General features: G+C 36.4%; 1 long non-coding RNA gene across 1 annotated transcript; it reads right to left on the bottom strand.

The window, feature by feature from the left end:
• Positions 1 to 18: 18 nt before the first annotated feature.
• Positions 19 to 6,814, bottom strand: LOC144640516 (uncharacterized). Its single transcript, XR_013568407.1, has 4 exons — positions 6,765 to 6,814; positions 2,500 to 2,548; positions 407 to 513; positions 19 to 85 (listed from the first exon to the last, which is right to left on the bottom strand). It is a non-coding gene; the product is annotated as an uncharacterized LOC144640516 (long non-coding RNA).
• Positions 6,815 to 12,867: the final 6,053 nt, after the last annotated feature.

Below are 12,867 nucleotides of genomic sequence, written 5' to 3' on the forward strand. Positions count from 1 at the left end.
CGTTACGGCCAGGGGATCCCGGCATGCCATGCATACCGGAAATACCATTTATTCCTGGGTGTCCACCGCAACACACTTGTTGGGTCTGTAACAGACATTATACAGAACAAGTTGTTCGTTTCTATCTGGCTATGAAACTAACAATTCACAATTCTGTAGCTATTATACCTATTACATTACCATTATATCTGACGATGTTTCTAACAGAGAAAGCTTTTGTGAAAAAAAAACAGCAAAGACAAAGGGTGACAAGTTTAAAATGAATTATTGAATTAATGATGGCTGAGGTCACGATGCCTCGTTGGAAAAATTTTCAAGCATGTGCTTGAAAAGTGCAGTCAAGTACAGCGTATGAAGAAACTAAACTGTAAATACTGGACTGTTGTCTAAAAGCAAATTAACTCACTTTGTTAGTGCAGTGGTTGTCCGCTGCAGAGCACAAGGTAATCAGGGATAAAATCAGCAAACATAACATGATGATCAGCGAGTTTTGAGCCTTTGATTTCTTTGGATCTGTGGGTAAAGGGAACAAAGATAATGTCCACAAATTGTAATTTCTACGCTATAAAATTTGTTTAAGTTTCTCTGCAAAATTCATAGATGTTTTCAGCACTTGGATAGAGCCGCATGTTGTGTGGATGAGAAATTCACTAATATAAAGTACCTGTGTATAAAACATTCCCAGTATTTAGCAGCATTGATCAATAAGTGCAATTAACCTTAAAAGTATAACCTCATATAAATAAAATAAAATTATAAATTAAAAAATAAAATTATAAAATAAAAGTATAACCTAATATAAATTTTTAAATTGTTTCTACACTTACACAGTCCGGCACACAGTGGAGCACACAGTGGAGCAGAAGAAAACAATCGACACCAACATCAACATCAACATCAACATAAAACCCAATGAAGAATCAAAAGAATCGGCGCAACAAGAAGCGTTAACCTCTCCAATATTTACCTGTCGCTGTTCATATTAAAACTGATCAGAGTGAAAATATTGGTTATTATTTATCCAACTTTTTTCTTGCTTTATGTAATGTATTGTTTACTGAGCATCTCGTGACAAAAAAGTGGACTATTTTGTTCAACTGCAATTTCCAATTTTCAACAATTTGGTCTATAGGTCCCCAAAAAAGAATAATTTCTAATATTAATTTAAGAAGCACTTTTTAAACTATCAGTACGAGCACTCAAGGAGGGAAAAAATTCAGTCATAAGACTTGGAGGGTCTAAATGGGGTTTAGTGTTTAGTGTTATTTGCCCATAATTTTTAGTGTTTAATGTTACATTGGCCAATTTTTTAATGTTTACTGTTTCCGGAGAAAATACTGTTAAGTGTTTGAGTGGATTTTCATGAAAAAGACTTAGCATTAGCATCTGCACTTGTAAAAACGGGAATAAAATCACTCATCAACTAAGAGAAAATTTTCGTTTTTTTCCTCGAAAACCTTCGGTAGTCTTCGGACATCTTCGGTAGTCTCCGGATATCTTCGTTAGTTTTCGGAAACCTTTGAAAGTCTTCGGAAACTCCGAAATGATCGGAAATCGTCGGAAAATTGCTGAAAACGTCTTGATATACTAAACAAAATAATATTGGTCTTTTTGGAGCCGTTTTTGTTTCATTCTGGATAAAATTTATTGTTACAGTGGATGTTTCTACTGTTAGTGTTAAAATGCCTAAAAGTAGCTGTTCCATGTTACAGAGCCAAAAATTAAGTGTTAAGTGTTATCAAGGTACCCCCATTCAGACCCTCGACTTGGGATGTCGTTATATTGTATAACGATAACCCTTAGGACAAGGCATATTTGTGTAAGCTTTAAAGCATATTTGTGACACAGTTTAATCTTTTCGGATTTGCTAGCAAAATATTAGAGTGGCAGAAACTTTTAGAGAATAAAATGTTAGTACCCGAATTTGCAAGCTGTTGTTGCCTTTCGGAAAATGGTAGCGTTTTCCCGTACCCATAACATAATTTTTACCGCTTCGAAAACAACTGATATTATATTTCCCATAAAAGGAAGGTTCGCGGTAAAATAACAGTAAAGAAAATCTGAGAGGATAATCTTCTTTTTTTTAGCAAGAACATGATTTTAGTCTCATTTAGCAAAACGATGATTTTAGTCTCATTCTGTATTTAACACGACCTAAGTTGATAAAGGAAACATATAAACCGGCTTTTTGTGTGGATACAATTTAACAATATTCACCTACACGAAGAACCTGTGATTAATTATTATGTCTGAAAAACAGAAAATCATAAACTTTTAAAGGGTTTCTCACTCCCAATTTCGAGTCAGCAATTTCCGAGTCAATATTTAACAGCATTCACTAACAAGTGCAATCAAACTTGAAGGGACTTAATGAGGCTTAAAAAATGAGATTCTCTTAGTCCCAAATGCATACTGAAGCTTGGGCACTTACAACACATCATGTATGGTATTTGCTGATTTTTATCGAAACATTTAAAGACGTGAAACAAAATCACTAACCTTTCAACACGTCAACTGGGTGGTGTCTTTTTGGAAAGAAAGATTTACACTGGAACAGAAGAAAATAATCGACTGCCAAATTCAATTAAGATTAAAAAGAAGTGGTGGAGTGAAACGTTAATCTTTCCAATACGTACCTGTTGTTGTTCAAATTAAAACTGATGAGAGTGAAAATATTGCTTATTATTTATCCGACTCTTGCTTGTTTACTGAGCATCTCGTGGCATAGAGTGGTCTATTTGTTCAACTGGACAATTTAATCTTGCTTTGCGTGTCTCTGACCACACTTTTAGAGAATTGAATAGTAAATAGAGTCCTGTTCCTAATTGCAAGTTACACATTGTAGCATTGTAGCAAAGAAACTGTCAGAAACCGTTTTAGACAACCACGAGAACAGCGAGGCTGTGCTGATGAACCTGGATAACTTACAAAATTGCATTATGTCAGGTTGCCTCAACCGTTCGCCAGTATCCATTTATACTTATGTGGGAAAAAGGCACTGTGAGAGTAAAATGTCATGCCCGAAGAAAAAAGATCTTCGTATCATTTTGCATTTTTCTCGAAAAAAAGTCATGCTTTAATGTAGTGCGATGAAACCGTTTGTTCTTGCTCTGCGTGCACTGATCACGTTTTTTAAGTTTAGAATAGTCAATAAAGTCTTTTTCCTAATTGCTACTTACACATTGTCACGAGTTGAGCATAGAAACTGTCAGGAATTCGTTTGGGAAATCATGCGAACAGGGAACCTGTGTTTATAAACCTTGAAAAATTGATAAAGGCACTTAATGAGAAATTAGAAAGATTATTTAGAGCTCATATCATTATTTTTGGCGAAATAGGAGTGAAGCTAAGCTACTGATTCCTAACAGTTCGGTATTAAAGTCCCAAGGAAACAAAAGAAGACAGGCGACGCCAACATCAACATTAAAACCAGAGAAGAAGTTTAAAGAATTGGTTATTTATTTATCCAATCTTTTTCCTTGCTTGAATGGGCATCTCATAACGATTAAGTGCCCTATTTGTTCAGATGGACATTTTTTCGTGTTTGCATGTTTCTCATCACACTTTGAATAGTCAATAGAGTCTTGTTCTTAATTGCAGGTTACACATTGTCGCGACTTGAGCAAAGAAACTGTCAGAAACTCTTTTGGACAACCATGAGAACAGCGAGGCTGTGTTTATGAACCTGGATAACTTGAAAATGGCTTTTAATGAGAAATTCAAAAAATAGGGTGTGTTTCACTGTCTGTTGATTTTAACAAAGAAAACCAAGTTCGCTTTGTCATTTGTTTTTTCCATTTTAAAATGCGATAAAGAATAAAAGAATAGTGATGAGATACGATTATCAAATTAATTATATTTTTTGCTTAGGCAAGGGAAACATTTTTTATTTTTTTCTTCAACTAGACTGTAGCTATATCTATGGTTCTAATACTGAATAGTGTTTCATTGTTCGTTGTTCATATTCTCGTACGAATAGGATATATTCAGAAATGCTTTGATAAAAAATCAGTCATTTCATTTATCGCCCATGCTCGTATTTATGTCTTCTCGAATATATGTGTGTTTCCTTCTCTTCTTTTAGCCTGGTTTCTCTTGTTTTCGAAACAGAGATTGGTTTACAACTTTCCTAAATCTAAAGCGATGATATTTTTATTTTTTTCCCCTTAAAATTGATTGATTATTTCTGTATTTTCAGAGACAGCGGACGGAGAAGGAGAAGCAAACTAAACGGATAAAGGTTAAAAGATCTTCCTTACGCTGTCAGCTAAGATTATATGAGATTTTCATTCATAAGTAAGAATTAAAGTAAAATATATGTTTTGCTATTTGTTTCTTTTTATTTGTTCAAAGTGAGGTTCACGCGAGGATCATTTTGTTGAAGAGAAACCTTATTTTTTTTAAAGCCCAACTTGCTCATAGCTCGCGGCTCCTCAAGTTCGGTTTCTGTAGCATGAAGCAGCTTGGATTATTGCAACTGCCCTTGCTAGTCCATTGCAAGTTAAGTTACTCCCCAGCATTCTGTGAGGTTTCTCAAACAATTTGTCGATACCTTTTTATACTCCTGGTTACTCCTGGTGGAGATCGAGATTCACTGTGACAGTGAAATGTATTGCTAAGAACACAAAACAATGATCCCGCGCCGGCAAGGGCTCCAACCCCGACCAGTGGAGAAGTAGGTTAAGCCATTTGGACACCGCGTCACCGACCAACAAAAATAATTTTATTACAATTTCACTTAGCGAAAAAGGAATGAAGCTAAGCCAGGTCCCAATAATTGGGTCTTGAGGTCCCAAGGTATCAATAAATTCTAATCGAACAAAAAACAATACTTTTTATTATAAACTATCAGCACGAGCACTCAACGAGGAAATTCAGTCAAAATACTTGGGATGTCGTTGTATTGTCTGTCAGTACGGTATCGATTAGAACCTCCCAAGGCATGTTTGTGTATTAACCCTTTAACCGGCAATCGTACATATGTGTACGAAAATCACCAGCAGTGATTGAAAAAAACATATCTGGGCACATGATAGTAATGACTGCTTTTTATGGCAAAGTGATAATTGTCATAGCTTTAAAAGCCAACTAACTGACTACAACTCTTGATTTATATTGCATATGGTTGTTTGTTCAGCAGCAAATCTGAAAATGCCCGTTTTCTACGTAACAGGACAACAACAAAAAACACACATCTTTGCCTCCATTTTTTTTAATGAAAAAATAATTCTGACTTCAAAAATATACATTCGCAGCAAACTTCAACCCTATTCCCTTCCGTTCACCAAGGAAATTTCCCATCAATCATTCAGCAGACTCAGCAATTACTATTCGATTAGAGCTATGCTTGCAAACCTGTAATTTCCTCGTTGCTGACCGAAAGGGATGCTTGGGAAAAACAGTCATGGCGACGGCATGAAAGGCTTCCTACCTTTATTCCATATATTTTTTATAAGTGTCGAGCCACCCAATCCTGCCGGCAAAATGTTGCACCGATTGCATTCTTTGGAAGTCAGAACTCGTCCAAAATGCCTTGGCAGGTCTTGGAATCCACCCACAGAACGGCCAGAGAGACAACTTTACCCATGAACCGCCATCTTTCGATTCGAATATTTCTGGCGTTCCAATCAAGACAAAATCATCTCTCACCTCTGGTTTCTTTCAGATGCTGGCCTCTACCCACCATTCTAGCTTAATGATGCCAGCCTGGGGGCTTCTGCAGTGAAAAATGACTCGAAAAATCACTTATAAACACAAAACGAGCCAAATCCAAGCCCAACAGCTCGCCTACGAAAGAAGCAACTGCCGACTACTGACGTCACAATAAAAATTTGAGCCCTCGGTGTTTCGAAACAGCACACATTTTTACTTGAACTTCTTATATGCAATCACGTCTTTTCGGATTTGTTAGCCAATATTAAAGTGGCAGAAACTTATTATTACACTTATTTACGAGCTGTTATTCCGAAAATGGCTGGCGTTTACCCAGAACAATATTTTTACCTCTGAAAACAACAGGTATTATTATTTTCGACATAAAAGCTTAAGGTTCGACGTGATATCCCACTAGGGAGACTCTGACTGGATAAAAAGGCTTCGGAAATACTCTTACTAAAATGATCCGTCTGGTATCTATGTATCACTTAGAGAAGCGTTAATTAGACAATATAGAGCGGTTTTCACTTGAGTGTCGAAAGTACTTTGCGTTTGCTTTGGTTTTGCGTTCACTACGCTTAGTGATTGGTTTAAAAATTTCGCGCCACTTTCTCGGCCAATCAGGAGTAAAACCAAAACCAATCGCGACTCGCTCGCGCACGTTTTCCCGCGCTTCGTGCCAGCTACATGTATTTGCTTCGAGTTTTGATTGGTTCACTGGATTGTTTGTGTCGTTTGTGATTGGTCAGAGTAATTACTTTGGTTTTGGTTTTAGTTTTGGTTTTACGACACTCCATTGAAAACTGCTCTAACTCGAATCGACATTTTTGGAAAGAACATGATTTAAGTCCCTTTTAGAAAAACCATGATTTTAGTCTCATTCTCAATTCAACAATAACTGCGTTAATAAAGAAAACAGATAAACCGGCTTTTTGTGTGGATATGATATTTACCTATATGAAGAAGCTGTGTTAAATAATAACGCCTGAAAAATAGAAACTCGTAAATTTTTTGTCTCAAATGCTTAAGATTGTGCGCTTTTAACACATTTTGTATGGTATTGGTGATTTTTATCGAAAAATCTAAACACGTTAAACTAAATCACTTACCCTCTAGTTAACACGGCGACTGGGCTGTGTCTTGAAGGGAACAAAGACCTACACAGTGAGACAGAAACCTGAAACTTTCGTGTTTCTGATCACGCTTTTTAATTGTTGAATAGTCCATAGAGTCTTGTTCTTAATTGCAAGGCACACATTGTAGCGACTTGAGCAAAGAAACTGTCAGAAATGCTTTTTGACAATCATGAGGGTCTCAATGGGGTTAACCGTTAGTCGTAAAACGGCCAAAAATGTAGCCGTTTGGCGTAAAAATTGGAAAATTTTAACCGCTAGCCGTAAAATATGTCAACCGTAAAAAATCGGCCAGTAATTATAAATAAACCAAACTAGTTCACTTCATCGTCCCAGAATGGCCCAGAGACCTAAATTATGTTTTTCGATATTGGAAATTAATTTTTAACTTTTTAAAACAATGAAAATTATCTTTTAATTTCTGTTAACTGTTATGGAAATAAATTAACCGTTAGCCGTAAAAAAGCCAAAATTTTAACCGTTAACCGTAAAAGCCACCACCCCATTGAAACCCTCAATCACGAGAAGAGCGAGGCTGTGTTTATGAACCTGGATAACTTGGCTTTTAATGAGAAATTAAGAAATAGGGTGTGTTTCACTGCCTGTTGCTCATAATAAAGAAAACCAATTTGCTTTATCGTTTGTTTTTCCATTTTACAATTCAATTATTAAGATAATAATTTTTTTCTTAGGCAAGGGTAAATTTTTTTATTTCTTTTTCTTCAACGAGACTACAGCTATAGCCACGGTCCCAACACTGCATTATGTTGCATTTTTCATCGTTCACATTTCTGTATGAATTAGATATAAGAATCTTTGATTAAGAATAATAATTTTGATTGAGACAATTTGATAAACTTTGAATAAGGATCATTTGCTGCACACAGTTAGATGTCAAAACCAAGGACTGTATCCGTGTTGGTTTTGCTTTTCTGTACCTATCATTTATCTCTTGGGTGTTTTTTATCGGGCGTGGCCGATTTATAGTTTACCCTTTGGTCGTCCTAGACGATAGTCTCCTGTCGGCTAAAAATGACGGGGATAGCCTGGGCCAATCGGTTTCATTTCAGTTTTGACAGTAAATCGTTGTAGGAACACTGGGTCGACTTTTGGGCTAATCTACAATCTGGTTCTCTTCTTTGCTTCGGCGTGAGGAAAGAGAAAAAAGCTTAAGGGGTAAAGTACTAATAATCACCATTGTGAAACTGTAGTTGCTTTGACAAGTTGAAGCTATTTTTGTAAATAAAAGGGGTAACGTCATTCATGTCACGCAATGTTTTTGTGGGAAACTTTGAAACTAGACGCTTTGCTGGTTTCTACAAATAGCAGTGTGATCTGGCGGTACATTTTTTTGAGGCGGACTCCACTTTAAAACTATTTTTTATATATTTAGCAAGGAGTATGCGATTGGGCGTCAAAGTCACCTGTCACAAAGAGTAGAATGTTTGCACAACTTGGTTTGGATATATTTTAGATTTGACTAGTGACGTTAGTAAGACACTTCTCAAGACGTCAGCAAAACATTGGTAATGTACAGTATTGGTGTGAACTTGAATGGAATTTTTTACGAGATCAGTAAAGCTATTGAATGAAAAGATGACTTGAAAATGAAAACTTCGAATAATTATAATTAAATACCAATTGAATTTTAGATGAGAAATTCCGGAAGTGACATCTGTGTTCAAAATAGCAATTTTTGTACAACTTAAAGTTCCGAAAAAAAAGACCACATGTTTTGTAAAAATCACAGACAAACATGATCAGAAAACAAAACAGGACAATGGGTTTTATTCACGAAAATACAACTTTCTTAAGAAAGAGTTTGTAAACAAGAAAATGGAATCGAATTACATTTTACACGAAATTTGCATACATTTGAATTGCAAATCAAAGGCTCTTCGAGCAACCTCATGGTAATTCGATGAAGTGCCGACCTTCGCATTTTTTTCCAAAGAAATAAGCGTCCAATAATGTAACGCAATTTCACTTTATTACTAGTGTTCAATACTAACGTGACACGAGATGACGTGACACGAAACAAAAACGTGCTGTGGATGTCGTGTTAACTAAAACACGTCACACGGCAAGCGCAATAATACTTTTTATAATTTGAGCGTAACTGCATGTAGCTTATAGCTGCCATCAATAATGTCACAATCTCACTTAATTTGCCTTTGAATGTTTTCTTGCGTCAATGGATCATTGATAGGTTCCCCCCCCCGGGGGGGGGTACCCAAGAAAGTTTTGTACGGGGAGGCTCCGCCCCGAGCTCTTACCCCTTGCCCTTTTATATACCATTTTGCCAGAAATTGTACCCCTTTCGTATACCTTTTCATGAAAAAAGGTACCCCTTTCATATACCTGAAAGTCATGGTATAGACTTAAAACATGATGGTTTTTTTGTCATTTTCAAGTAGCGCTTCATAAATTGAAATAATACAGCCATAAATTTCATTTGTTCGAAATTTTTTAATTAAAGGTCCTTTCAAAAACTTAAATGACAGATTTCCATACCCTTTCATATACCTAAACTTGTGAAATCCCTACCCTTTTATATACCTGAAGCCTAAAAAAGGTACCCCTTTCGGGCGGAGCCTCCCCGAAAAGGCCATTATAGGGAGTACCCCCCCCCCCCCGGGGTTTTTTCAAATAAGCGTTCAAACATGTCACTTTGGTTGCCTTTGAATGTTTAATTTTTCCATGGAAGTTGCGGCATTGATGGTCCGTGCTCTCAGGTTTCGTAGCGCGATTTCTATTTTTTCACCACAAAATATTTTAGTGTAACCTTTGATCCTTAGGACTGATTAATCACATTGCGAAAGGGTAAGCAAAGACCGCTTGGACGTGTAAATATTTACGAATACTCTGTGGTCTGTATGTGTGAAATATTTATTTTTGTGTAAGTCAGGTGTTTGGCTCGGAGCGAGTACAAGTTGTACAATTTACCCAGAACATGTTGAATATTTTTTTTGAGTTTATTTTGGGAATCGAAACGGACATTGCAAGCACAGCAACAATGTGTCAAGGCACGGGATATATGTCAACGCGCCAGGGGAATAACTTGTGCAGTTAGATTGCTCTATTTATATTTCGAAAAGCTCGTCGGTCGACGCTAAACGGAGAAATACAACGGGATGGCCTTAGTCTACATTTTATTGGTGTGAAGTGGACCATATTTTATTGAACATTCGGAACAAAATAAATATTTAGATGCGTTAGCAGGCCTTTATCAGGGGTACCCATCGAGAATATAGTTCAAAACCACTTAAAGATAGCACCGTTCAACGTATTTTAGTATTTAAACGGTAGATATAGGCATGTTTTTATCCCCTAAAAATTTTTTATCTGTTCGGATTTCCTAGCTGAAAGTCTAGTGATCCGAAAGTTATAGGGATCAAAACTTACCTTTTCGAAAAAATTCAAGCCAGAGAAGGGCTCCCGAAAATTCTAGGTGACCTTTTTAGAGTAAAAATCCGTTAAAAATGAACAATTCTACCATTTTTTAGATATTCGAAAATCCTAGGACAGGCAGACAAGCAAAAAAATTTACAATGAATGTTCCGAAAATTCTAGATCTCAAATCGTCTTCCGAACAGATATTTTTTAACGAAATATTCCGTTGGGTGCCCCTGCTTTATCCAGCCAGACATGTTGTTTAAAGCGAAAGATGACGTGGTGAAGGAAATTCATGTCACGCACACTCCGTGACTCACACAAACATGACTTGTGTGTTTCTGAAGTGACTGCCTTTGTAAAGATTTTTTAGTGTTATAACACTAAAAAAAAAATAATAAATTCAACAAACTAATTAGTAAATTAGTAAATTAGTAAATTAGTAAATTAGTAAATTTCACCTACCAACAAACTAATTGGTTTGTTTTTAGCAGCATGAATAACAGCCAATCATACTTATTCTGTAAGATGTACCGCTGTTGTCTCTAGTTGAGCCGAAACTTGATAGTTTTTTTTTCCTTTTAAACTCCAAGTTCACTCCTTGACTGGTCCGTGATAGACACTACGGACATAGTGTTGTGTCAATTAATTCATATTTCATTCCATTGAAAATAAACATTTCTTCAAGTTTTGTGTGATTAAAGTGTAATTTAATATTTTCTTATTAAATTAAAGGGCATTTTTACACTGTAATGACATCGCACCTGTCATTTTACTTGAATTTATTTTCTGTATCTACATCCATACTTAAATCAATAACAGACCAAAAATCTACTCCGCAAAGAGACGAACAGCAGCACGTCTTACCACGAAAAAATATCCTTTGTCATATGCGTGTATAACAGCAGTTCTCAGCACTTTAATACGAAAAACATGTCCTTTGTCATGTGCGCGTGTATAAAAGCACTTCTCGGCACTTCAATACGAAAAGCATGTGCTTTGTCGTGTCACATTTACCGAACATCTTCCGAACGATTGGTGAAACCTTAAAGTGCATTTATATATCTTGCTTGTTTTGTACAAAAATACAACAGAGGAAGGAACGCTTAGTACCTTTTCTCCAGGATGGTAAAGTTGCATTCTTCCTGCGCCTGATCGATTCTCCGTTGTCCAAATGAACTGATCTTTCTGATCAAACAGGTTCAACAACCTTTGCTTTGAAGCCCATTTCTTTCCATTTGAGTATTTTCCGGAACATTTCCTCTTCGTTTGTAAGGTCTACAAAGGTGTATTTAGATCGAGGATGAAGCGAAAGGAACGAAAAACCACCCTTGAGAATTTCGGCCTGACATGCCATTTTGAATGTTCATCTCTGCACTCAAGCAAACATTTGGCCTCTATCCCACCCCCCAGATACATGAACAGAACACAAGGGCGGGGAGGCAGGGGAAAACCGGACCTTTCTGTCAGCACGTTTACCGTTTAATGATGAATTAATTGCGGTTTTATATCGGAATGGAGTGAGTGAGTGAGCCCATGAGTGAAATAAATCGTCATTTTTAATACCTCATTACCATGAGGTAAAAATAAGTATCTCTGCCGAGACATAATAGCGAGACCTTACATTAATAATTATTGCATTCTGATCTGATTGTTATTTTTTATGCATTAACTATTTGAAAGTGGTTCTCATCGATGAAAACAAAACGGTTTTTCTTTCACTGCTTGAAGTATTTATAGACGTGAAAACATTCGCTTAATCAAATTACATTCTGCACGAAATATTTTGTATCCATTTGTCTCGAAACTTTGAGGAAATTGAAATCTTTGTGGAGAGTACTGCATAAAAGCAGTTCATAGAATTGAATAAAAAGATAAGAACCATATTGATAAAGGATATTTTAAAACTTTATTTTGGCTCATTTTGACGAAATTCAGGATTTTCAAAGACTGCCAGTAAACGGCTGTATTTTGTCTGTCTCTAACGATTTTGCTACGGTTTCGAACGAGCTAATTAATCAACATGGTATCATGGTAGCGGGCAGAAGTCGGTTCGTTCTGAATTGTTCAATACGGTATACAAGTTACAGGTCAATATACAGACCCTCTGTACAGTAAAAAACGTTTTGGGAACAAACCATTGTGACATGCATATGATTGTGAACTTATTTTCTATGTTGATCAGTAAAAATCCTTAGTACGGCATGGTGTTTGTTATCCAGTTCGTTAGTACGTTAATACTGCAAGGTGTATAACCTCAGAGAATTATTATCAAGTGTGTTTTGTTTTATTAGCGGTTTATACTCTAAGGTCTTGGTATGGGAGATCAAAATTAAGGCAAATTTCTGTTATTATCTGATTGCTTGGCACAGATTAGTACGATACTGAATTGGTAGGAAATGTAAACAAACATTAAATTGAATGAGAGTAGAAAGGGAGGGACAGGTGGGGGTGAAAGGCTAAGGAGATGGAAAGGGAGGGAGAATTCAAATCCATTCTTGGTTATATCACGCAACCTTTGACTTCTGTTGTTTTCTCACAAGAACAAAACTTAAGGTGGGGTTCTACCTGAATTTGAATGGAATTTTAAGAGATTTAAAGAAGGGATTGAAGAAAAGAATGGAAACACCTCCAAACAGTTAACCCCCTCGCAAGAGCACTCCGGGCTGTCAGGAGACTGTTTGGC

The sequence above is a fragment of the Oculina patagonica genome, unplaced genomic scaffold, assembly GCF_052425735.1.
Source record: "Oculina patagonica isolate OP01 unplaced genomic scaffold, crgOcupat unplaced321, whole genome shotgun sequence".
Classification (NCBI taxonomy): Eukaryota; Metazoa; Cnidaria; class Anthozoa; order Scleractinia; family Oculinidae; genus Oculina; species Oculina patagonica.